The 24,515-nt window shown below is 35.8% G+C and overlaps 1 long non-coding RNA gene and 1 pseudogene across 2 annotated transcripts; both read right to left on the minus strand.

Moving 5' to 3' along the window:
• Positions 1-4,449: 4,449 nt before the first annotated feature.
• On the minus strand, positions 4,450-6,222 carry LOC147488892 (uncharacterized). Its single transcript, XR_015201175.1, has 2 exons — positions 5,103-6,222; positions 4,450-4,866 (listed from the first exon to the last, which is right to left on the minus strand). It is a non-coding gene; the product is annotated as an uncharacterized LOC147488892 (long non-coding RNA).
• A 372-nt stretch (positions 6,223-6,594) lies between these two features.
• Positions 6,595-7,860, minus strand: LOC147488893 (uncharacterized; annotated as a pseudogene). Its single transcript, XR_015201174.1, has 2 exons — positions 7,702-7,860; positions 6,595-7,198 (listed from the first exon to the last, which is right to left on the minus strand). The product of XR_015201174.1 is annotated as an uncharacterized LOC147488893 (transcript).
• Between the last annotated feature and the right edge of the window lie 16,655 nt (positions 7,861-24,515).

Here is a 24,515-nt window from a genome sequence, read left to right on the forward strand (position 1 = left end):
TTCAAGGAATACCCATCATAACACTAACAGGTCATTCATGGCACATTCAATGAATACATTGGGTCATTCCCTCCACATTCAAGGAATACCCACCAACATTCTCGTACATTCAAGGAATACAGCCAACCCGCAAGGCGAATGCATTAGTTCCACTCTAAGGCCGCTTTTCACATAACATCATTAGTCATAAACATTTCATTTCATTTCTTTTCATCAAAGAGGCATGGAGAGATCTAAAGATGTGGGCGACACATTAAATTTTCACCGGACACTTTTACATCGGATTTTAACACTCAAGAGTTCTCAGTTATTATAATATTTTCATTACAAAACAAATATCGTCTCAAACAATAATTCATTAGTAAAGATTCCAAACACAATAACTAATCAACTCACCTCATTATCAATTTTATAAATCTTAGATATCAAAAAGTTCAATCAGGAATAACGCATTAGTTAAATGTCTCGTGAATATATTTTAAACAACCACAATCACGTACACAATTAAGTACTAACATTGTACACATATAGTTATCACAAAAACTAATATATAATATATAATGTAGTGACTACACTTGTATATAAGGCTGCCTACGTATCCAATCTTTTAAGATTAGAATCAAGCCTTACGTAGCTCTTAACCAATAAATATCAACATTCTGGTATGTACCTTTAAGGAAAACAACAATTTATACTATATAGAATCACATACAATAAGTTTCAAATACTCCCACAATCATATACATAAAGTTTCATACCCAGAGATGCACAATGAACCTTTAAATCCAAAAATTCACAAATGGATATTTCTCTACTTTTGATTCTAAAAAAAATGATCTTATAAACCATGTCAGTTCCAAATAAAACCACAATCTAAAAGTTTGCTACAAACACTATATAAAACACCCAAGAAGAGTTTAAGAGACTCTTAGTTCATTACTTGACATATTTTCCAAAATAGGTTCATACACATAAAGGGTAACACGGTAGGTTTTCTAGCCAACTTGTCAATGCTATAGTTTTTCCTACATTCATCCAAATGACATGTAACTTAATTATTTAGAAATTAGGGTATGTAGACATACTTTTTCATGTATAACTCGAAGTCCCAACCTCAGCCCATCTAAAAGAAAACTTAGGTTGAAAACGGTAAAAATCCTAATTTCAGCAAATTGGATTTCTGACGGACTATCTTCCGAATGGAACAACTCTTTCCACAGGTATCCAAATACATCAAGGCTTTTTTTTTGAAAATCTAACACACATAACTTACTTTTTTATGTTTTACAAAAATACTCAATCTCATTCTAAGTATACGAAAAATAGGTTAGAACACAATGGACATAAACTGATTTCTGATGCACTATTTTCTGCCAGTCAAACTTCCAGACATCATATCTACCTCCATAGATCTCGGAATATGATGAGGCCAATTGAGTTAGAAAGAAGACTTATAAAAATCACCTTTTCATGTTTTACAAAAACTCTAACTCTCCCCCTAGCTTTATGCAATTTGTGATCAAACCCTATGCAGAAAACTATTTTCTGACGAATAGAATTTCTGACGCATAGAATTGTTAAGGTCATATCTTTTCCGTCACTATTCCAAATTAAGTGAGGCTCACTGCGTCGGATAAAAGACTCTCTAAGGTTTCATTAGGTTTTGGTTTCCCACAAATCTACAAAGTATAGTGTCCTATACACTTCCTACAATGCAACATATCTAGAATATGTGCACAAACAGTTATCATATATTGAAGTCAGTTTTCATAATCTTAAACACGAGTATGAACTCGAGTAAAAGTATGAGGTTGTACCTCTGTCAGTCTAGATTCTAATGGTTTTGGAATCAACACAAAAGAGTAAATATTTTATTTTATATGATTTTATTACTGCAGACTGCTCAGTTTCAGTCCCAGTTTCTGCGTCAGACTTCAACTTAAATTTAAGTATGCAAAACAACTAGATATGAAATTTTACAAAACACAAAAGTTGTAGATATGCGTGTCTACAGTAGATCCAACGATGAATTTTCTATGCTTAAATTACTAAGAACAGTTCTGAAACTCTGAAAATTAAACCCTATAACATAAACCCATTGACTTCACATCATTCAAAACAGTTGTAGGCCTATATAATACTACTAATCAATTAATAAACACATGGTTTACTCACTACCATATACAAGTACTCCTTAACACAACAACACCTATATATCAAAGCTAAACTTTTGGTGCCAGTAACTCAATATACTGAAAGTCTCTAATTAAACAAATAATTTCGATCTCAAAGTTCTATATCATTATAGAGACTTAAATACGCAACTAATCTAAACCATAGTAATAAATCAATTATATGAAAATAAGGTTTAGACTACTCACCCGAAATTGAATTTGCAAAAGAATACCCATATATGCTTATTTTTCTCCAATCCCTTTTCTTTTTCTTCCTCTTCTTTTTATTTCTTTCAATCAAAAATATTCTTTTTAATGGAGGCTAGGGTTTTGTTTTTGAATAATGAGATTTTTACAGAGGAAATTCGCAGGTATTGTTTATTAAATGTTTTAAGTCTGTTTAAGTTAACATATGAGCCTCAAATGGGTCTAAAAACACCCAAGGTTCATACCTATATCAATGGGTACATTTTAACAATGTTTTCAAGCCCAAAAATGATTCTAAAATACCCACACAAGTTCTAACAAAAAATTCAAGTAAAAACAATTTTGAAAAATCATCAACAACCAAACAAATTCTAGAACAAGCTAGACTTCATAATATAATAATTATTTTCAATTCAAATAATGTAATCTATGTTGTTTAAAAATTGGGGCTGTTATAATATACACACCTTAAAGGAATCTCGTCCTGAGATTCTAGGAAAAAATAGATTAACCAAACAAACATATGCCAAACAATAATTTTTCTAAGTTAACTGATCATATCTCAACAACTGAACTTTATGTGATAGTCTAAAACATGCCAGCAAGATTAATTACACTTCATTTACAACTTGCACCAAAATACCATGATAAACAAATATCATAAATGAGATATAAGTGTATACTCAAGTATACACACCTTAAAATGAATACACGTATACAATATCATATATTCTTACATGTAGAAATATATAAACACTACTCACATGATGAGAAACACCACTTTTTACAAAAAGTATGAGACCAAAGTCCAAAACAGCAAGAGAAATAACAATAAGCACAGAGGCTAACTTTGTAACAGGAGAAAACGTCTCGGAGTAATCAATACCATAATAAGTCTGGGTAAAGCCTTTTGCAACCAGGCGAGCCTTTAAACGAGAAATAGTACCATCCAAATTATGCTTAATAGTGAAAACCCACTTACAAGCAACCTCTTTCTTCCCAGAAGGAAGATCTGTAAGGACCCAAGTGTCATTAGAATACAAGGCACTCAACTCCTCGTCCATTGCTTGCTTCTAGCTAGAATGGGATAGAGCTTCCTTGTAGTCAGAAGGGACAGAGACAGACAACAAGGACGTAGCAAAAGACTTGGCAGATGGTGGTAAATAATCAGTGGAAACATACTGAGACGCATACTAGCAGGTGGACGTTCAAGTTTTTGTAGGGCAATAGGAACGTCGAGGTCAGACGGAATGGCAATAGGATCCACAAACACAGTGGGAAGAGGTGAGGGCAGCGGAGCAGTTGAACTTTCGGCCTCAAACTCGTGAACATCAGCTGCAGGCAAAGCCAAGACGCCGCGCCCGCCTCACCGCTCTCTCAACATCAGTAGTGATAACCTGATCATTAGCTCCCCCATGAACACCAATAGTCACAGGAAGATCAACAATACCAGATGGAAAAACACAATCCTCAAATGGTTCAGAGGACACCTTCCCTACTGAAGAGTAAAACGGGAGATCTTCAAAAAAAAGTAACATCAGCACAGACAAAGAATTTGTGCAAATGAGGACTATAACAGTTGTACCCTTTTTGTGTACGTGAATACCCAAGGAAAACACACTTAATAGCACGAGAGTCCAATTTATCACGACTCGGTTGAAGATTATGAACAAAGCAGACACAACCAAAAATACGAGGGGGAAGATGGAAAGAAGGTTGACCAGGAAAAAGAACAGAGTGTGGTGTCTTTCCACCTAACACTAAAGAGGGCATACGATTAATCAAGTATGTGGCAGTAAGGACTGCCTCTGCCCAATAAAACTTTGGGAGATTTGTTTGAAACATTAAGCATCGGGGTAACTTCAAGAATGGGTTTGTTATTTCTCTCAGTAACCCCATTTTGTTGAGGTGTATCCACACATGAGGTTTGATGTGTTATGTCATGGTCATCTAAAAAGCACTTGAATATGGCAGAGGTATAGTCTTTGGCATTATCAGTTCGAAAAATATGCATGTGTACAGAATACCAATTAGTAATCTCAGCATCGAATTTTTGAAAGACAGAGAATACTTGAGAACGATTTTCCATAATATATACCCAACAAGTACGAGAGAAATCATCGATAAAAGTAATAAAGTACTTGGCTCCAAAAAGGCCAGTGGTTCTACAAGGACCCCAGACATTTGAATGAACTAACTGAAAAGGAGCACTAGAACACTTATTTAAACTATTTTTATAAGTAGCATGACGATGTTTAGCTAACTCACAAACCTCACAACTTAAAGACTGAATACTAGAAAAAATACTGGGAACTAAACTTCGCAAACTAGCCAGAGGAAGATGACCAAGACGTCTATGCCACTGAACAGGAGAGATCGAGACTGTGAGAGCTTACTTCTGGTGAGAGTGCTCATAACCATCTTGAAAGTAATAGATGCCGCCATGCTCATGCCCCCCACCAACTAGTGTCTTTGTCTGTAGATCCTGAAACACAACATGAGTGGAAGAAAACATGACATTACAATGAAGATATTAGGTGAGACGATGAACAGACAATAGATTAAAGGGAAAATTTTGAATAAGCAAGACAGAGATAAGTAATACATAACGAGTTAACTGAATAGTACCCCAACCAAGAATACTAACCTTAGCCCCATTTGCTAATATGACAGATGATAGTGTATGAGTATACTCAAGATTAGAAAATAACTGGGGATTACCTGTCATATGATCAGAAGCTCTTGAGTTAATGACCCAAGAGTTGTTACCACTTGTATGAAGACATGTTTTACTTGAGTCGGCTAGGTTGCAGTGGGTTGGTTGGATGGACTAGATGAATTGACTGGAATAGCTTGTATCCGCTTTATCAGGGCTGCAAGGTCTTCTTGAACTTGTTGAAAGTCGGTCACTTTCTGATCAACTACTGTGGCGTTGTTGGCTTTGTGCAAAGGTGGGCGACCTGTTATATCCCAACAAAAATCAGAATTATGATTTGTGCACCCACAATGCTCACAAGGATCAAAACCACCCATACCACGACCACAGCCACTCCCTTGGTTGCGACTACCTCCACGTCCACGACTGGCTCTACCCCCTCAACCTCCATTACCACGACCAGAGGAGGGATTGTTATAATTATTGTTGCTTGGAGGGATCAATAAAGCCACACTGTCATTGTGCTTTGGAAGAGGTGCAATGATACGAGAAAGACGAGAATATGCTTCAAACAGAGTAGGGAGCTTAGATTCAGCTTGAACTTGGGCTTTCACATTAGCAAACTCGGGACGTAACCCAGATAGGAAGTTTGAGACTCGAAATTCCTCTCATTGTTTTTTCAAATGATTTATGTCTGTAGTAAGTGGGTGATAAATATTCAGTTCTTCCCACTTGCTACGAATAGAATTATAATACTCAGAGATAGACATATCACCTTGAGTTAGATCAAAGATGTTCTCATACAACTGAAAGATACGTGAAATATTATGAGATTGAGAGTATGATTCTTGTAGATACTCCCAAATCTCCTTAGATGTTTTGAAAAACCGCACAGTATTACAAACATCCTTCTCCATAGTATTCCACAGAAAATTCTTAACCAAGGCATCATCTTTCGTCCAGGTTGTCTTTACTTTATCATCTGGGAAATCTGTCAAATGACTTTTCATACCTTTTCTAGTAAGATAAATAGTAACTGCTTCTGCCCATTAAAGATAATTGGCAACACCTTCTAATTTGACAGAGGTCATACCAACAGAGAACACAGACGTATTACCAAATTCATCGGATTTTGAAACAACTTCAGTCATTGTAAAGAGAAGGAAAACTCACTTTATATAAAGAAAGATAGACTGCGAGATACAGGCCCAGAGCGCGTGTGCGCCTGCAACAAGAACTGCGAGATACAAGCCCAGAGCGCGTGCACGCCTTGGCAAAAGAGAAATTGAGCGCGTGCGCGCCTGCGCTTAGAAACTAAGAGATACATAGAAAACCTGACGTACTCTTCTTTAACAATATTGAGAGATTGCAGAAGAGAAACAATATTAAAACGGCAATTAATATTAAAACTGGAACCTTAAAACTGCATATCTTTCTCCTAACATTCTCTAAACATAGTCGGCTCTAATACCATGTTAAATTATGCTAGGAAATTCATATAGTGGTTAGCTGGTTAGGTTATTTAAAGAGATGAAGTGGAGAAAAAAAAAGATGGAAGCACAAGAAAAAGATAAGGTTTATAGTATGTTTACTCTAACCTACACTACAATTCATATATTTATACTCGATGATAGGTTTCACCAAAATAGAAACTACTAAATAAAATATAGTCTCACACTTATAGAATGTGTGAGACTCTACATACTTCAACAGAATTCAATCTGCCTTCAGCATCTACCTCTTAGCAACATTTGACTCAGTTTCATTACCGACCATACCAAAAGTCTGTTTCAAAGAATCAGCGGCACCAGCAGCTGCCTTCTGAACATATTCAACTGTTCCTTGAAACTATTCCACCAGTTTTCTCAGACCCAACTTGAGCTGTATCGCGAGTTGACTGAACAGACTCAGAGATTTTGTTGTTGGCTGCATTCATGTATCCTCCTGAATGTTCTTTAGTCTCCTGTGCACGATCACCGCCTATCCTAATTCCATCTGAAGCCTTGTCCTTCGCAGCTTGAGTTGTTTCCAAGGACTTCTCTTTGGGAGCTGGAGTTGTTCCTAAGAGTGTGTCTTTCCCCGCTTGGGCGGTCTCAAAAACCTGGTTTTTGGCTGCTTCAGCGTTGTTTCTCAGTCCTTCCATCATCTGTCCAGTCTTCTCCTATATTACATAACATGCTCATACATTAGAATTTTAGAACTTGAACCACATATTAACCTGCCTAAGCATAATGGGACAAATGCATATTTAATGGATTATGTACATATAACGCAAAATTCATGACCTTCACTTTCATCAGGGTCACTGCGCGCCATTGTGATGCGTATATGATGATTACCGGATCAAGAAAATTAAACTCGGTCTAATCACTTAAATGTTGACAAAATTAAATAGAGACGGAACCAATTAATGTATTTATGATACAACATCCATGCCCGCCAATGTCAGTAGTGGATCATTGTGATGTATCAAGTAGGAAGCATAAATAACTAAGTTAATTTACGACATAACCACATGTATATACCATTGGTCAAGCACAACTAACGCCATCATACAGTAGAAACCATGCACCATACTGCATATATGAGTGCGTGCATGACCAACAAAACTCAGAGAGTATTGCCGTTGGCGAAACATAATAAGGACATAGAATGGAGTCTTACTTGAGCTTGGCCTTTGGCTTCACCAGCTTTGTTGCTTTGATCACGAGATGCCATTTCCCTATTCTTTCAAACTAAATCACCCAAAATAACTTTGCAAGTAATTAACCTTTCCAAGAAATCTTTTCAAATTCAAAACTTAGAGCATATGATGTTTTGCACAATCTTCCACAGCCTTATTTATAGATTTTAAGTACTCGTCTGTTAGAGACGCGTGTCCTGAAGAGGGACACCTGTTTAGCACGTGTCCGTTTGTCTTTGGTTAATGATTTTGTATTGACTTTAACATTTAAACCAGAATATCAGATCACAGTATAAAGTTTTATTTGACTCATTAGACCCGGAAATTGAACCACACACTGATCACTAGTGGTGTCAAATGGGCTGGGCCGGGCTGGCCCGGCCCTCAAACAATGAAACCCTCATGCTTTGAGGGCCGGGCCAGCCCTACCCTCATTTACTTCGAGGGCCGGGTCAGGTCGGGCCAATACTTAAATCTCGAAGCCTTTACCCGCCCCTCAACCCTCTCGAGAGGGCTTGAAGGGCCGGGCTTGAGGGCCAAACGTGAGGGCCGGATATTATGTTATACGTTTGATTTACAAAATAAATTTAGAAACATTAGTTAAAAATGATAAAATCGAATGCACTTCACAATTAAACCTTCAAACTACTAAAAAAACTTGTTAAAGTTGTATTAGTCAATTAAGATCAATTAAATTCATTTCATTAAATATTATAATGAAATTATAAGGTTGGCAAACTTAATAGATAAACGTTTTTTTAAGTGATTTTTAGCATATTAATGTTAAAATGAAATATATTGTAAATCTTTTTATTAAAATATATGTAATAAATGTTGAGGGCCTAATGAGGGCCGGGCTTAAGGGAGGGCTTAAGTTTTGAAGTCTAGGCCCTTACCCTCCCCTCAAAGGCTTGAGGGGTCGGGTCGGCCCCACCCCCCATAATGTGAGGGCCTCATTTTGAAGGCTTTTTCGGCCTATGGGCCGGGTCGGGGCGGGCGGGCTAAGGGTTTGAGGGCCATTTTGACACCCCTACTGATCACTCTGTTCGAGATATTTAAATATTGTCGACATAAAAATTAGATAATTTTTCAAACCCTTCCTAAGAACGGTGCCATTATATTAAATTCTTCTAAAACATATTTACACATTATGAGATATAAATATAATATTAATTACTTATCTAAATTTTTTGCAAAGTGAAAACCCCACTACTTTTAATTAAATCTTTTGACTTTTTTTTTTTTTTTTGTTTGTTTAATAATAGAGGTTTGATTGAAGTTTTGTGAGAATGTCCAATAAAAACAAATATCATATTAAAGTTACTTGAATAGCAAGGCATTCTCCATCATACGAAAAAAAATATGATAAACAACATGTTAAATACAAAACTATACTTGTTGAGACATTCCAGTCTCACTATATATAATACAACTAAGTTTTGAAGATGGTTCAATGCATTTCCATCCAGTTACCTATTTTTCATTAATTATTTTTTGAGAATAGTTTACTAAATTTGCATTCAGTTTTCCGGCCTATTAATTATTCTTTGGTGTTGGTTCAATGTATTTCCACCCAGTTTCCGATTTTCCCTTAATTATTCTTTAAAGTTAGTTCAATGCATTTACAACCAAATTTTGATTTCATGTTAATTATTTATTGAAGTTAGTTCAATGTATTTGTATCCAGTTTTCGATTTCCAATTAATTATTCTTTAAGGTTAGTTCAATATATTTGCATCCAGTTTTCGATTTCACGTTAATTATTCTTCTTTGAGGTTAGTTCAATTCATTTGCATCAAGTTTTCGATTTCCCATTAATTATTCATTGAGTTCAATGTATTTGCATCCAATTCTCTGATTTACCATTATTTATTCTCCTTTGAGGTTAGTTCAACGCAATTGCATCTAGTTTCCAATTTCCCGTTAATTATTTTTTAAGTTAAGTTCATTGCATTTGCATACAGTTTTTGATTTCCCGTTAATTATTTTACTTTGGAGTTAGTTCAATATAGTTGCATCCAGTTTCTGATTTTCCGTTAATTATTCTTCTTTGTTAGTTCAATGCATTTACATAAAGTTTCTGATTTCTCATTAATTATTTTTCTTTGAGGTTAGTTCAATGCGGTTGCATCTAGTTTCTGTTGCATCTAGTTTCTGATTTCCCATTTATTATTCTTTAAGTTTAGTTCAATATATTTGCCACCAGTTTTCGATTTCCTGTTAATTATTATTAACTTCTTTTATGTTAGTTAAGTGCAGTTGCATCCAGTTTTTGATTTCTCGTTAATTATTCTTCTTTGAGGTTAGTTCAATGGGTTTGCATCAAGTATCCGATTTCCCGTTAATTATTATTCTCTGAGGTTAGTTCAATGCAGTTGCATCCAGTTTTTAATTTTTCGTTAATTATTCTTCTTTGAGGTTAGTTCAATGTAGTTGCATCCAATTTTCGATTTTCTGTTCATTATTTTTCTTTGAGGTTAGTTCAATGCATTTGTATCCAATTTTCAGTTATGCGTTAATTAATTATTGTTTGAGGTAAGTTTAATGCATTTGCAACCAGTTTCTGTTACTTATTCATTGAGGTTAGTTCAATGTATTTACATCAAGTTTCTAATTTACTGATAATTATTTTTTCTTTGAGGTTAGTTCAATACGGTTGCATTCAGTTTCCGATTTTCTGTTAATTATTCTTCTTTGTTAGTTCAATGCATTTGCATCTAGTTTTCGATTTCACATTAATTATTCTTCCTTGACGTTAGTTTAATGCTGTTGCATCCAGTTTATTATTTTTTGAGTTTAGTTCAATGTATTTGCAACCAGTTTCCGATTTCATATTAATTATTCTTAACTTCTTTTAGGTTAGTTAAGTGCAGTTGCATCCAGTTTTCGATTTCCCGTTAATTATTTTTCTTTGAGGTTAGTTCAATGTGTTTGCATCTAGTATCCCATTTCCTGTTAAATTATTATTCTCTAAGCTTAGTGCGATCAATGCAGTTGCATCCAGTTTTCGATTTTTGGTTAATTATTCTTTGTGTTTAGTTAAATGATTTGCATACTGTTTTCGATTTTCTGCCAATTATTCTTCTTTGAGGATAGTTCAATGTAATTGCATTCAGTTTTTTATTTTCTATTCATTATTCTTCTTTGAGGTTAGTTCAATGCATTTGCATACAGCTTTCAGTTGTGTGTTAATTATTGTTTGAGGTAAGTTCACAATTTCTAATTTCCCATTAATTATTATTTTTTGAAATTATTTCAATGTAGTTCCATCTAGTTTTCGATTTCCCATTAATTATTCTTTGAGGTTAGTTCAATACATTTGCAACCGTTTCCGTTACTTATTCATTGTAGTTAGTTCAATGCATTTGCATCAAGTTTTTTATTTACCGATAATTTTTTTTTTTTTTTTAGGTTAGTTGAATACAGTTGCATCCACTTTCTGATTTCCTGTTAATTATTCTTTGAGTTAAGTTAATTGCATTTGCAAACAATTTCCGATTTCCCATTAATTATTCTTATTTGAGGTTAGTACAATGTAGTTGCGTCCAGTTTTCGATTTCTAGTTTATTATTCTTTGAGTTTAGTTCAATGCATTTGCAACCAGTTTCTGATTTCTTGTTAATTCGTATTCTTTTAGGTTAGTTAATTGCAATTGCATCTAGTTTCCGATTTCCCGTGAATTATTTTTCTTTGAGGTTAATTCAATGTGTTTATATCTAGTTTTCGATTTTCCGTTAATTATTCTTCTTTAAGGTTAGCTCAATGCAATTTCATCTAGTTTTCGATTTCCTATTAATTATTCTTTAAGTTTAGTTCAATGCATTTGAATCCAATTTCTGATTTTCTATTAATTATTCTTCTTTGAGTTTACGTTAGAATGCAACTCAAAAATATTGGTATGGTAAAATTGTGGAGTCAACTCCTAAAGCAAGGGAAGTCCCAATTTCATTTTTGCCCTTTCAGCGGTCCCCAATGGACTTGCTTTTAGGGCAGTAACTTGTAAAATGGTACGATCAAAGTTAAAGATTCCGATTGACACATCACACACGCAAGTTGAACATCTTAGAGGAATCTTCTATCATATTTTTTCACAACAAAAGCAGCATACAACCACAATTCGAACCCTCACCATCACCAAAAAAATCCCTACAGAAATAGACTTAGTGAAGCATTTTAATAATTAGTTAGATCCCAATTTATCTAACAAAACTAAAATTTTGACCATGATAAAGTTATCGAGTTCACCCCATTCTGTAATTTGTAACTTTGAAGAACTTAAGGTATTCCATTTGTTCCATTAGCTGCAAAACTAAGCGCAAGTAAACATACTAAGAAATAATCCAATGCATCAGTTGTCTATCGAAGATTTATCCTACTCCACAAGGGATTCGCAAAAATCCTTGTTTGTGCTTGTTTCTCCTTGTTCGTTTTTTCATTACTCTAGAATTCGATGGATACATTGATTCTTTAAAAGAAAACTGTGCAAAGACTTCGTATGGCTATGCTAAATAAAGATTAATTAATGATATAAAGGCATTAATGTGAAAGGCAATGCCAATCTAAGGGATTTTTCAATAAAAGCGTACTCTTCAATTCTTCATTTGATAACCACAATTAGGTGTGCAATAGAGCAATTTTTTAACCAATGAAAACTTGTACATACAACAAATGGATTGATCGCCTCATTGAGCAATGTCTTTATGTATCTATAATAACCCAACTTTCACTCAATTTTTTGGATCAGCAGTAAAGTAATCTATGAAGTAGAAAATCTGACTTAAGGTAAAAGGCAATCCAAGACCAACAGCAACAACATGATATTGAAGTTCACCAAGACCCAACACCAAAACGAACACTAGCACCATTTCTTAGGAATTCTGATGTCCTTTCTGCAACAAACCAATTCAGTTCCCATCACTCAAAAAGCCTTAATAATCTAATTAACAAAACAAATATCCTGACTATTTAAAATTGAAATTACTTGAACACAATTGAAAAGCTTAGCATCCTTGTTATCACATTCTGATGCATAAAGAGTTGGATATGGCACCTTATAAAACTATTAAGATATCTTCTTACCGCGGACACTTCAAATCAGAGTTTGGAGATATTGATCCTGAAACACATGAACTCATGAACTAAACCATTTGACCTCAACTGAGTTGCAATTTGGTATTTTCTCCACCCCAACTTCCTTGTTTCCTTCATTTGCATTATCATATTTGCATACCAATTATTGGACGGTAGATTGTATAACATAGGGACGTTCAAACTGTAACTGCCTCTCCCGGTGCAATATATACCTGCCAATCATGTATATTAGTGATTACAAAAATAATAATTTTGAACATTTTATTATTTAAAAATAAAATCAAAAGTGTGTCCATGAAGGAAAAGAGCTTGATGGCGATCTCTGATCATTAAATGTTGCTACTATGTGCCCGCACGCCTCCCAAATGTGTCACAGGTCCAACTTATATAGTGATGCAAGGCAAAATTAAAGAAAAATATTGTAAACTAAACAGAGTGCATGAATGGAATTATAAGTCTGATCATTGAAGAATTTAATTGCTTTGCCCTTGAAGAGGACCTTTAGATCAAATTAGCATTAAACTAACAACATCCTGCTTCTTTATAAAGTAAAGGCATAAGCTCTTTTTCAAGAGCTTACCGACTTATTTGGGATTTGAAGATGTAAGAAGGGAGAAGATACTGTGAAAGTAAATTTTTTGAGCCAACTATCCACTATGTGAAAGGGAAGATAAATATTATGATAAATTTCGAAATATGAACTCTCCATTACTTAGTAATATAATAATGCGGTACTGCCCCATTTAACACCAATTTATACACTTTTACCATGAATGCCTCATGGTGTGGTTGACAGACTTCTAATTGCCGTCTACATGGCCTTACATTATAGGAATGCTTTTACGATTATAGTTTTGAAAGTGAAATAGAAACTTAGTGAAAAGGGAAAACCATGGCCAGCACTTCAAGATTCTGACACTGAATGTTAAAAATGCTAAAGATTTAGCATTCAATCTTGCCGAAAATAAGTTTTCTTGAAGTGTACAACTTACGGGCTATGCATTTATGCAAGTACCAATACGACTAATAATCTCATAGCTATGTATAATCTCATATAACTTCAGTTAAGATGAAACATCAAAAACCAAAATAAGAAGTCGAAAAACTCACATTTGTTCCTTCTAACTTAAAAGGACAATCCAAGTCGATTGCAGGTATGCCATAGCCTAGAAAAATTATTGTAGCTTTGTAGCAATTTCCAATTTAGCTGGACTCAATCACAGACCGTAAGAAGGGTTCTTATTGTTAACACTCGTTGCAATATTATCAATTTAAGCACAACAATACCTCAATGAAAAGCTTACATTGCAACACACATTTCAAAATAATAATAAGAATAATAATAATTGTAAATATTTGCTCCGTGAATTATATTCTTAGTTCTCGAACTAACACGAAACAAAAATATCAATCAATAACCAAGTAATACCATACGTTTAATAAAATCAAACTACCATAGTAAGTAAACTCCATACAATTAAATTTCAGTGGCCTTATTGTTTATTATATTAGGATTTTCGAAAAAAGAGAAGGATTAGGACATAACGTGAGTTGGTAGCATAAAACTTCAATTGATATTAGCTTTAACGACTTATAGATGAGTAGATGCATTGAGAGAGCGGTAAGAGATATATTATCGGAAGAAAACCCACGTGTTCCTTTCATGTAATATTGTTATTTAGACTTTCTTCAAACAATTAATATGCAGGGTTGAAATTTAATCTACCAGCATTATAACAACATATCAATAAACCATTGATTCCTAACAACATTAACAACAACAAAAACAATAATAATTTATTATGATTCCTTAAATAAAAAATAACTTTTCATGGGAACAATTTTATGGGAGACTGGTAGTGATATAACCTAAACTTATTTCGTTCTGATCATGTTTCCTCTTTCTTACCTAGAATAAGAAACAAAACACATCGGTGAGTTTTCCTATCCTTTTCTTTTCATGTTTCTTTCCACTTCAGGTAAAATCCTCCATTGTTTATAGTGTGAGTTCTGAAGTGGAATTATGGTTAACCCTGTAGTTGAAGCTCCAGTGGGTTCTGGAGATGCTATTGACGAACATTCTTTGTCGAGTGGAGCTCCCTCTTCTGTAGCTCCCTTGATGCCTGGCGTTCCAACGACTCATCCTTTCTCTTGGAGTTCGCTGTTCTCCAATTCTCAGGTTGCTTCTCAAGATACAAGACTGGAACAGTTCTAAATAAATGAAGTTGATGGTATTTCAGATGTTCCCTTGGATCTCATTATGAGAGGTGAAACAGTGTGGAGGGAGTATCTAGTTGGTTTCTTTCTAGAGCAAAGATTAGGCTTTCCTTATGTGAAATCTGTACTGCAGCAGAAATAGAAAATGAGGGGATCTTTTGAGATGTCAGTAGACCAAGAATTGTTTTATTTCAAATTTGCAAGTGATGAAAATCGACAAGCTGTGTTGGATGAAGGTCCAGTATTTATGGGAAAAAGATGCCTTGTTATTGGACCCTGGACTCAAAATGTTGAGCTCCAAATGAAATCGCTAAATGCCATTCCCATTTGGGTTAAGATGCATGGAGTACCCAAAGTGTAACGCTCGTATTTAAAAATACGTATTTATCTATTTATTAATTTAATTATTTAGTTTTAAAATTCGCTGGATTGGATTTTGGAATACGCGGGCCTGATTTCTGGGCCCGAGTCTGTATTGGGCTTGGGTTTCAAACCCAAGTATATAATCACATTGTTCTAGAGAATAGGGTTTTTAGAGAATAAAAAAATAATAAAAATGGAGGCAGAGATAGAAGCTGGTTTGCTAGGGAGTGGGAACCAATGATTCGGACTACGAGAGATTTGTGGTACTTTTATACAGGTGAGTAGCTATTTTTGCTATTTCACCGAATTTATAGTTTTCGTGTATCGGTGTATAGGTTTCTGTTTTTTTTATATATACTACTCATTATCTTGTTTTATTCGGCGTCGTGTTCGTCGGGTTGTTAAAACTCTAGTGAAATATCGGAAATTGTATTTGAACTGTCTGAACTGTTGGAACTCTGAAGAAGTCGCCAATGGCGGAGCGAGACAGAGAAGTTGTCTCGGTGCTGGTTGAACTTTTATTTTGTTTTGTATGTGGTGTGTTGGTTGGGCGTGGGGATTGAAAATTGGGGTTGGACTGTTGAAGCTCTGAACAGGGGTTAATAGAGGCGCGAGCTCATATTGTTTTCTTTAATTCATCTTTGTTGTTATTTTGTTGGGTTTGGTGTTGATTAAATCGTGATTAGGGAAGGGGCTGTAATGCCGTCGAGATTAATTGGTGTGGAGATTAGTTGGAGAGGAGTGGGGCAGTTCATGCTCTGCTTAAGCTCTGTAAAAAGTGCTAATGGCGGTTAGAGGAAATCGCACAGTCGATTAGAGTAGGTGAAGTGTTATTGTTTTGGTTATTGTTGGGAAGTGTCGTCAGTGTGTGTGTGATGGGTAGATGGGAGTCGCCGGCCATTAATGGCGACATCCGTGATCTACTTTGGAGGAAGGGGTTTGATTTAACTAATTGGAGTTTTTTTGTTTTATTAAAGGTGTTGGGTTTTTCAAATTGAGTCAAACCGATGTGTTGAAGTTGGAGGAGGAGAACCCGGTGGTGGCTGGTGGTGGAGGCTGCTGGAGGAAGAAGATGACCGGCTGGGCTTGGGCCTGGGTCGGTTTCTCTTGGGCTTGGGTTGTTTGGTTGGGCCAAAAACCTTATTTTGTTTGGGCCTTTTCTAATTGGTTTTCTTTGGGCCGAACCAAATTAAGTTTTGGACCAATTTGGTTTAGTTCAATGGGCCGGTTTATTTGGTTTAGTTTGGGCCCAGTTTAGGTTAAGTTGTGGGCCAGTTCAGTTCAAGTTTTTGGGCCTAAACACTAGTTAGTTATTGGGCCGGATTAATCTTTTGTTTCGGACCAGTTTAGGTTAAGTTGTTTGGGCTAAAACTAATTGCTTTTCTTTGGACCAGTTTCAAGTTAGTTTTGGGGCCAGTCCATATAACTTAAAATAGATCTAATTGGGTCTTTAAATGTTCAGACTTTCGGGTTCTAAGGTTTGGGCTCGGCTAGTTGGGTCCGAACCGTTTCCTTAGTCATGAGCCCATGAGCCATGCACCTTTGACCTTAGCCATGAACCATGGCTATGACCCTGAACCTGTCGAACATGGAAACGACAGTTTGACTTTACCAATGACAGTTTGACTTCGACTATGATGTGTTGACTTCGACCATGATGTGTTGACTTTGACAATGATGTGTTGACTTTGACTTTGACCTTTGACCTTTGACCTTTGACTGTTGACTGTGGAATGTTGACTTTTTCCGATTTTTCACATATTTGATTTTATGGACTATTGTAATAATAAAATATTGTCAAACATTGTATAACCTTGTTTGTCATTATCTAATTAAGTTTTGACGTGAGTAGTGTAATATAATATTGGCACGTAACTAGAAGAGAATTCTGATAATAAGAATTTGATATATATGTTTTTATGAGTATTAAACTACATACGGACTTAGATTCATGAACTTTGATTGTAGATTGTGGACTGTTTAATTGTGCTACATTTTATGTTGTAAATTGTATAGACAAATCAAATGCTAAAATGCTGTGGAAGCTTGTATAAATTTGGTTGTCATTATCTAATTAAGATTTGACATTGATATTGTGACATTATATAATATGTTAGGATATATATATTAAATGCAATAGTTATGGAGAAATAAATGTATGAACCCTTCATTATTTTATCTGTGAGATGCTAGTAGAGTATTTGTGGATATTTCCCACGGGAGTGTGGCGTAGTGCAATAATACATTGGCACGTGAAAGAATAAAAGTGGTTATGAGATATAATTGAGATATTTCTAAATATTGTGGCTAAGTGCAATAAGGTATTTGACATGCACGTGATATAGTGGAATGATTATTATGAGTCATAAATGGATGACACTTGAATAAATTACGTAACGAAAATCCTAGAACCTAGCTACCACAACTCATGTGATTTGGCCCTTCTGGCATTTCAGTGAATCTGAATGGCCTTCGGCCGTAAGTAATGTGATTGGCCCTTCCGGGCGTTTCTTCGTGAATCTGAATGGCCTTCGGGCATAAGTAATGTGATTGGCCCTTCCGGGCGCTTCGGTGAATCTGAATGGCCTTCGGCGTAGTAATGTGATTGGCCCTTCCGGGCGCTTCAGTGAATCTGAATGGCCTTCGAAAGTAAGTAATGTGATTGGCCCTTCTTGCGTTTCGATGAATCTAAATGGCCCTTTCATAGAGCCGAATAGTGGCTTGATTATTCCGTTCGCAAAATAGAACTAGACGCGCAATATTTTATGCCGAATAGTGGCAGTACTTACATAATGGCTTTCGTGTGAGGGTTACCTAGTGTGTGGCATCCCGCTTAGGGTAGTTACGCACGGAGTGGTTCATTATGAAAGGGGAGGCATGTGGATGTACATGTTCAGCGTTGGGAAGCGATTGTGGTAGCCAGGGAAACTAGGTAAGACATAGATACGACGTGAATTTTAGGGACACACAAAGAAAGCCTTAATTAATATAATTATGGTAATATGTTGGTTAATGATATATCTTTAGATAGATGATTGTATATGTTTGGCTGGTTAGTAGTTTAGTTAGAACCTAAGGCGCCTCGTGGAGGAACTAAATGTCTTTTTATTATGCGTATGGTATGTTGTATTAGTTGTTGGAAGTTAAGGCGCCTCAGTGGAGGAACTACCTGCCTTACCTATTGTAGTTAAGAATGTCGTATTAGTTGTTGGGAGTTAAGGCTCCTCGGTGGAGGAACTAACTGCCTTATAGATTGTGTAAATATATGTATAAGTATATGTTGTATTTTAGAGCTACTCACACCAGCATTTTTATAATGCTGACCCGATTTGCATGTTTGCTTATCTGGTGTGTTCATTAAATGAACATAGTTGATAAGTCTTGACAGGTTTAGTGTTGAAGAAGATTGGTTGTTACTCGTGGTTTGTGTTAGCGTCGCATTTCAAGATAGGCTTTGTTTTCCTTTGAGGTGATATAGATTTTCAGTTGAGATAAGGTTATTTGCATTTTCATTTGTTAATTTTTGTAATGAAGAGGACTTTTGTTTAAGTTAAAAATTTTATTGGTTTTTAATTATCCGCATATTTAAACTGTTTATGAGTTTTTGGAAGTGGAGAGTGCGTCACACCTCGGAGATTGAAGAGTCGGGAACAAATAATGTTTTTCCGAATTCTGTCGAAATTCGGGGTGTGATACAAAGTGATGTGGACTGATGAAGGTTTAGGCTTTATTGCTAGTAAGGTGGGGAAACCTCATTGTCAGGATCGTCCAACAAAGGAACGAAGGCGACTGGATTATGCGCATGTCTGTGTTAAGTACAAGGTAAATGAGACATTGCCTGACTCATTTGATATCCAACTGAGCCCAAATGATGTAAGGAAGATTTCTTATGAGTACCCTTGGATCCCTAAATGATGTGAGTACTGCCACATTTTTTGGCACACAATGGGAGAGTACTGCCAAGTATCGATGAAACATACCATGGGCGAGTTAAGGACGGATATGACCACTCGCCACGAGTCACTAACAGACAACATGGGCAAATTTCAACAAGAAATGCGAGCTTCCATTAATGCATTTCAGGACCATATGACTACTCACCAGAACCAGTTCTAGCAAATGCTAATGGCAAATTAGCACCAGTTTCAAGCTCAGGTGACGGATACTCTAGGTGATATCCAGAAGTAGTTAGCCTCCACGGGAGCTCGTACTGCACGCCATCGCAGGACTCCTGGTTCTTCTTCTGCAGCCCCCGAAGATTCTCAGTAGATAGTTTATTTTCCCATTTTTGTATATTATTTATGTCGGATATTTTATTTACGTGTTTGCATTTTAATTTTCCAACCAAGGATGCTTGTTATTTCCTACATTTTCCAAAATTTCTGCCTTATCTAATAATATATTAGTTATCTTCAATATTATATTATATATGTAGAAACATATATAATAATATTAGTAATAATAATAATATATATATAAAAATATATACATATATATTTTTGACGTCACACTTAACAGAAAATTTTACCATCAACTAACGTTTTGCAAAACAGTCATGAAAACACACCAGAAAACGGTCATGAAATCGCATCCTAAAAACGGTCATGAAATCACATCTAAAAACGGTCAGAAAACGGTCATGAAATCACATCCAAAAACGGTAAGAAAACTGTCAGAAAACGGCTCAATTTTCTTTGTATAAATAAGTTCAACACATCCTTCACATTCACTCCTTTCATCTTCTTCCATCTACACTTCTTATTCTAAATATCATTTTTAGTTCTTACCAAATTTCAAGTTTCATGAATGCACTAGAAAAGTTTGAGCAACAGCAGATTGAATATGTTACTCAAGTCTTCATGCTCGGCTATTTTATTATAGTAATGTTTTTAATGTGGCATATAGTCTTATATAATATTTAAGTTTGTATTTTATTTCACGTGTCATTATGGTGTGTTTTCACATCTCTGTACGTTGTTACATCTTATTGTGATATTATATCTACATCTTCCTTGTCCTTCTACTTATGCTATTTACGTAAAAAAAAAAAAGGGGCACTCCTTGTAGTCACATGCCCCATTCTTCCCATCCACACTACATCCACTTTTGCGTCATGTTTCAGAAGATACACGTGGTCTAACTACCCTGTGACACCTCGATTCGTATTTTCTGCATCTTCGGATTGGTGCCTATTTATAGCAAGGATAGACACCTCTAAAATTCAACTTCCCCTTTCCACTAAATTCTCTTCACCACTCTATTTTAATGGCTCTCACTTGAATTTTCGTGCCCGAGCAAAATTTTATGGAAAATTTCCAAAACGGTCTTTTTCATCCATTTTTTGACACAGAAATTTTACGTCGAGGATGGTTCCCTCTATTACATCATAAGTAGGCATTCTATTCCAGAGAATTGGTCCTGCTATTCTATAAACACGGTTATTTCCAAAATGGGCAATTCTTTGTCTGTTCAAATGGATGCGAGCGTGAATTGACTATGGAAATCATCTCCGAGGTACTTCAAATTCCCATTACGAACCAGGGGGTACACCTTCAGGATTCACCATTCGACAATATCAGGCATCTGATGTTTGCAACTATCCTTCACGGCGAATACAACCGAAAAAACCGTATTGTTTATCAGCGATCCTTGCAAAGAAACCAATTATCTATGATCCAATGGCTAGCTCATAATGTGCTCTGCACATCTAACACTTCCGAAATAACAAAACCCCTCCTACATCTACTATGGGTCTTGCAGACTAACTGCAATGATTTTTGTATTATTAAATTTCTCTAGAACGCGATTGCACGTGCCAGGAAAAAGGCAGCTCCTTTGCCAACCATTGTGACACTTATCATAATGCGTTGGGGTTTTCCTATTATTTCTCCTAATACACCTCTCAGAACAGCTAACATTCTCATCATTCATTCAATTTGTATGAACGGTTTCTGGAATCCCGACATTGCAAATAACCATGTCGGTGTAGAAACCGGCGAAGCTTGTTCCGCTGACAACATATTCACTGAAAATGCAATACGCAACGTATTTAATCCTATGGAAGGCCTTCGTTTAATTCACCAATGACTGATGACATTATACAAATGTCAGAACATTATCATCACTAGTCTTCTTGAATTTCACGACCTGCGGACATTACAAGAAGAAGAACAAGCACAATTCTTGCACAGCCACAATCAGTTCTTGGCAAATCACACTCTCATAATGGAGAACCAAGCTGAGATTTACCAGACACATAGCGAAATATTGCAACAGGCTGTTGCACGGATTGACGGCATCGAGAATGTTATAAATGGATTTCTCTCACAAAAGGACCCTCGCCGTTACTTGGGCCCATGACACAACTTAGATTTTGCAATTTTATATTCCTTGTCATTTTCTTTTTAGTTTTTAAATATAGTGCAATTTTCCTATGGTAAATAAATGTAATTTGTTTTACTTAGTCATTTCCATCATATTCTCATTTTTGGTTATTTTTGTTTACAAGTGGTATCTTTTTTCACACGTCGTCTACAATGGCATCTCCAAAGATTATTCCAGAACAATCTTTCCATTCGTTACTGAATTCTCCTGCATATGGACATCTTTTCAGAGACTTTATCACACAAGTTGGTTGGAACTCCTTGATACTACACCCTAAGCAGACATACTCTCTAAGTTTGGCAACTTATTTTTACGATCATATGGAAGATCTACCTGTTGTACATGGTTTCGTGTTGAACGGATTTGCAATCCGTATTGGTAACACCCGACACCCTTTTTATGAGCCAGCAGTTGCTATGGCTTTGGACCTTCCTCCCCTTCAACCAAACATCCCCATTCAATACATGATACAAAACAACTTGCATGACTATTCTTGGGAAGATTTCGCTGCCCGTTATGGCGATGGCCTAGCCCAAGTCATTGAACGCGCAGAAGCAGGCCGATGGCCAAACATCACTATTCCACTAGCCAGTATGACCATGAATGTTGGGACTGCCATGTTGTTTATTCTTCTAAACATCATGGGGGATTGACATTTTTCCACTGCCTCAAAATTAGCTTGTAAGACATTTCATGCCCTGGCCCAACAACATACTGCCTTCGACATCACAGACCTAGTAATTGAGAACCTTAAGAGGGCTCAGTCTTTTAGGCAGCACTATATCACTTTGCCAGTTACAGCATGCAGGATAATGAGGATGAACTTCCCACAGTTTGCAGCCACTTTTCATGACTGGGTAAAGGTAGACTCTATGTGTCCAACAAACAAGATAATTCATTTTTTGTGCTTTCAGGTATGGCGGCACCCTGCAAGGTATCTAAAGAAAATTTGTTGCTTCCCTGATGATGATAAAATGATAGCTCATCTGGACACTTCAAGGAAAAGGAAGTGGAGCGAAGTCTGGAAGGCTATGATAGATTGGCGTGACCTAAAGGAATGGCATTTCTACAAAGACGAAGTAAGAATGGACCTACCCCCAGTTCGTAATTTGGGCAATGTGAGTTGATGTACATATTTGTTTTACGTTTTGATATGAAAAATAAATAACCTAACAGTGTGCTTTCACTTTTATGATGTATAATATATAGTGTGTTACAACAAATTTCTGTGGAAGATGTCAGCTATATTTTTGCTCAAAGCCTCTCAGGTATATTCTTTCCTCCTCTTAACACTTTGAGGACACAGCGTCCGACTGTTTGGGGGTGGTGAGAACCTTTCGCAAAAATTAAGCATGCATAGTTGTATATAGTTTTATTTTATGTCTAAATAAACGTATTTAGTAACAAATTCTCGTTTCCTTTTTTGCGATGAAAAATATTTAGAAATCTCACCCTAGCATTTGAATTAGGACTTGTTCTTAGAAACTTAAGTTAATACGAATGCAATAGTTTTTACATCTTTTCATGAGCATTCATGCACTGACTATCATTAAATGTACACAACAGTAAGTTTCTGAGACCCACGGTTAGACAACTTAATTTCCATATCCTGTAAGAATTTAACCAAAAAGCCTCAAAATGTGTGATATGTGAGTAATGACACAGAGGAGTAGTTTTTCCGAATAGAGAAGTTCACACGTCTACTTACTTGTTCACTACCCGAATCCTAGGCGAGAATTTAGGTTTTCTTTAGATCGATATAGCCAAAAATTAACCTGTAAAAAATTTTACCACTAGTCGCCCCACTGAACCTTCCATTAATCCTTTCTATTTCACCAAAAAAAATCATTACCCATCTATTAACCACAAATAAATAAGCCCACCTAGATGATGAGTATGAGAAATAGGATGAAGTACGGAAAAATGAAGAGAAAAACTTATCACAAATCAAAACCAATTACCTGCTTCAGAAGAAAAGAAAAATAGAAATATGCTTCCAAAAAATCAAAAGAAATATCAAAGTTAGAATTTCCCCCAAAATCAAATCAAAAGGGAATACAAAAGCTTAAAAAAGCCAAGTATGGAAACTCATGTTAGAAGCAGGAAAGAAAATAAGGATTTCTCTAGTATAAATATCTCGAAGACCTTATTCTCTCATACTTATCATTTTTGAATTTTCCATTCCATTTTCTTCTACACTACCACCTAAGCCCCATAAAACCTAATAAAAACCTCTAGCTCAATTAGGAGTAGGATAGTGTGATAATAAGTAGTAGATGTGAATTCTCAACCTCAGCTCCTCTTATTGTTATTGAGTATGTGAGGAAACGTGTGCCCACTGTACACTAGAGTTAGCAAAACTTGGGTGGAAAAATAAGAGAGAAATTATGTTTCGAAACATACCTATGAGAACCTACTTAAGGACGCTATCCAAAGGATCCAGAAACGGCCCTGCTCATACATTTTATTACAAAGATCACTGCATGCATGCTCATATGTAGATGTTTTGATTATTGTATGTATATTAACTTGAATTTAGAAAGAATTAAATCCTTGTTTCCCCAGCTAGTGAGATGTATAGATATCGGAGATTAATTAAAGGAACGAGCTTTTGTTCTTGCTAGCATAATAGATTGTGTACGGCACTTTCTTATCTCTTTGTCCTAGAACGGTTCCTATAGCATAATCAGATGCATCACACATGATCTCAAATGGCTGGCTCCAATCGGGCGCACGAATG

Source organism: Coptis chinensis, chromosome 7 (assembly GCF_015680905.1).
Source record: "Coptis chinensis isolate HL-2020 chromosome 7, ASM1568090v1, whole genome shotgun sequence".
Classification (NCBI taxonomy): domain Eukaryota; kingdom Viridiplantae; phylum Streptophyta; class Magnoliopsida; order Ranunculales; family Ranunculaceae; genus Coptis; species Coptis chinensis.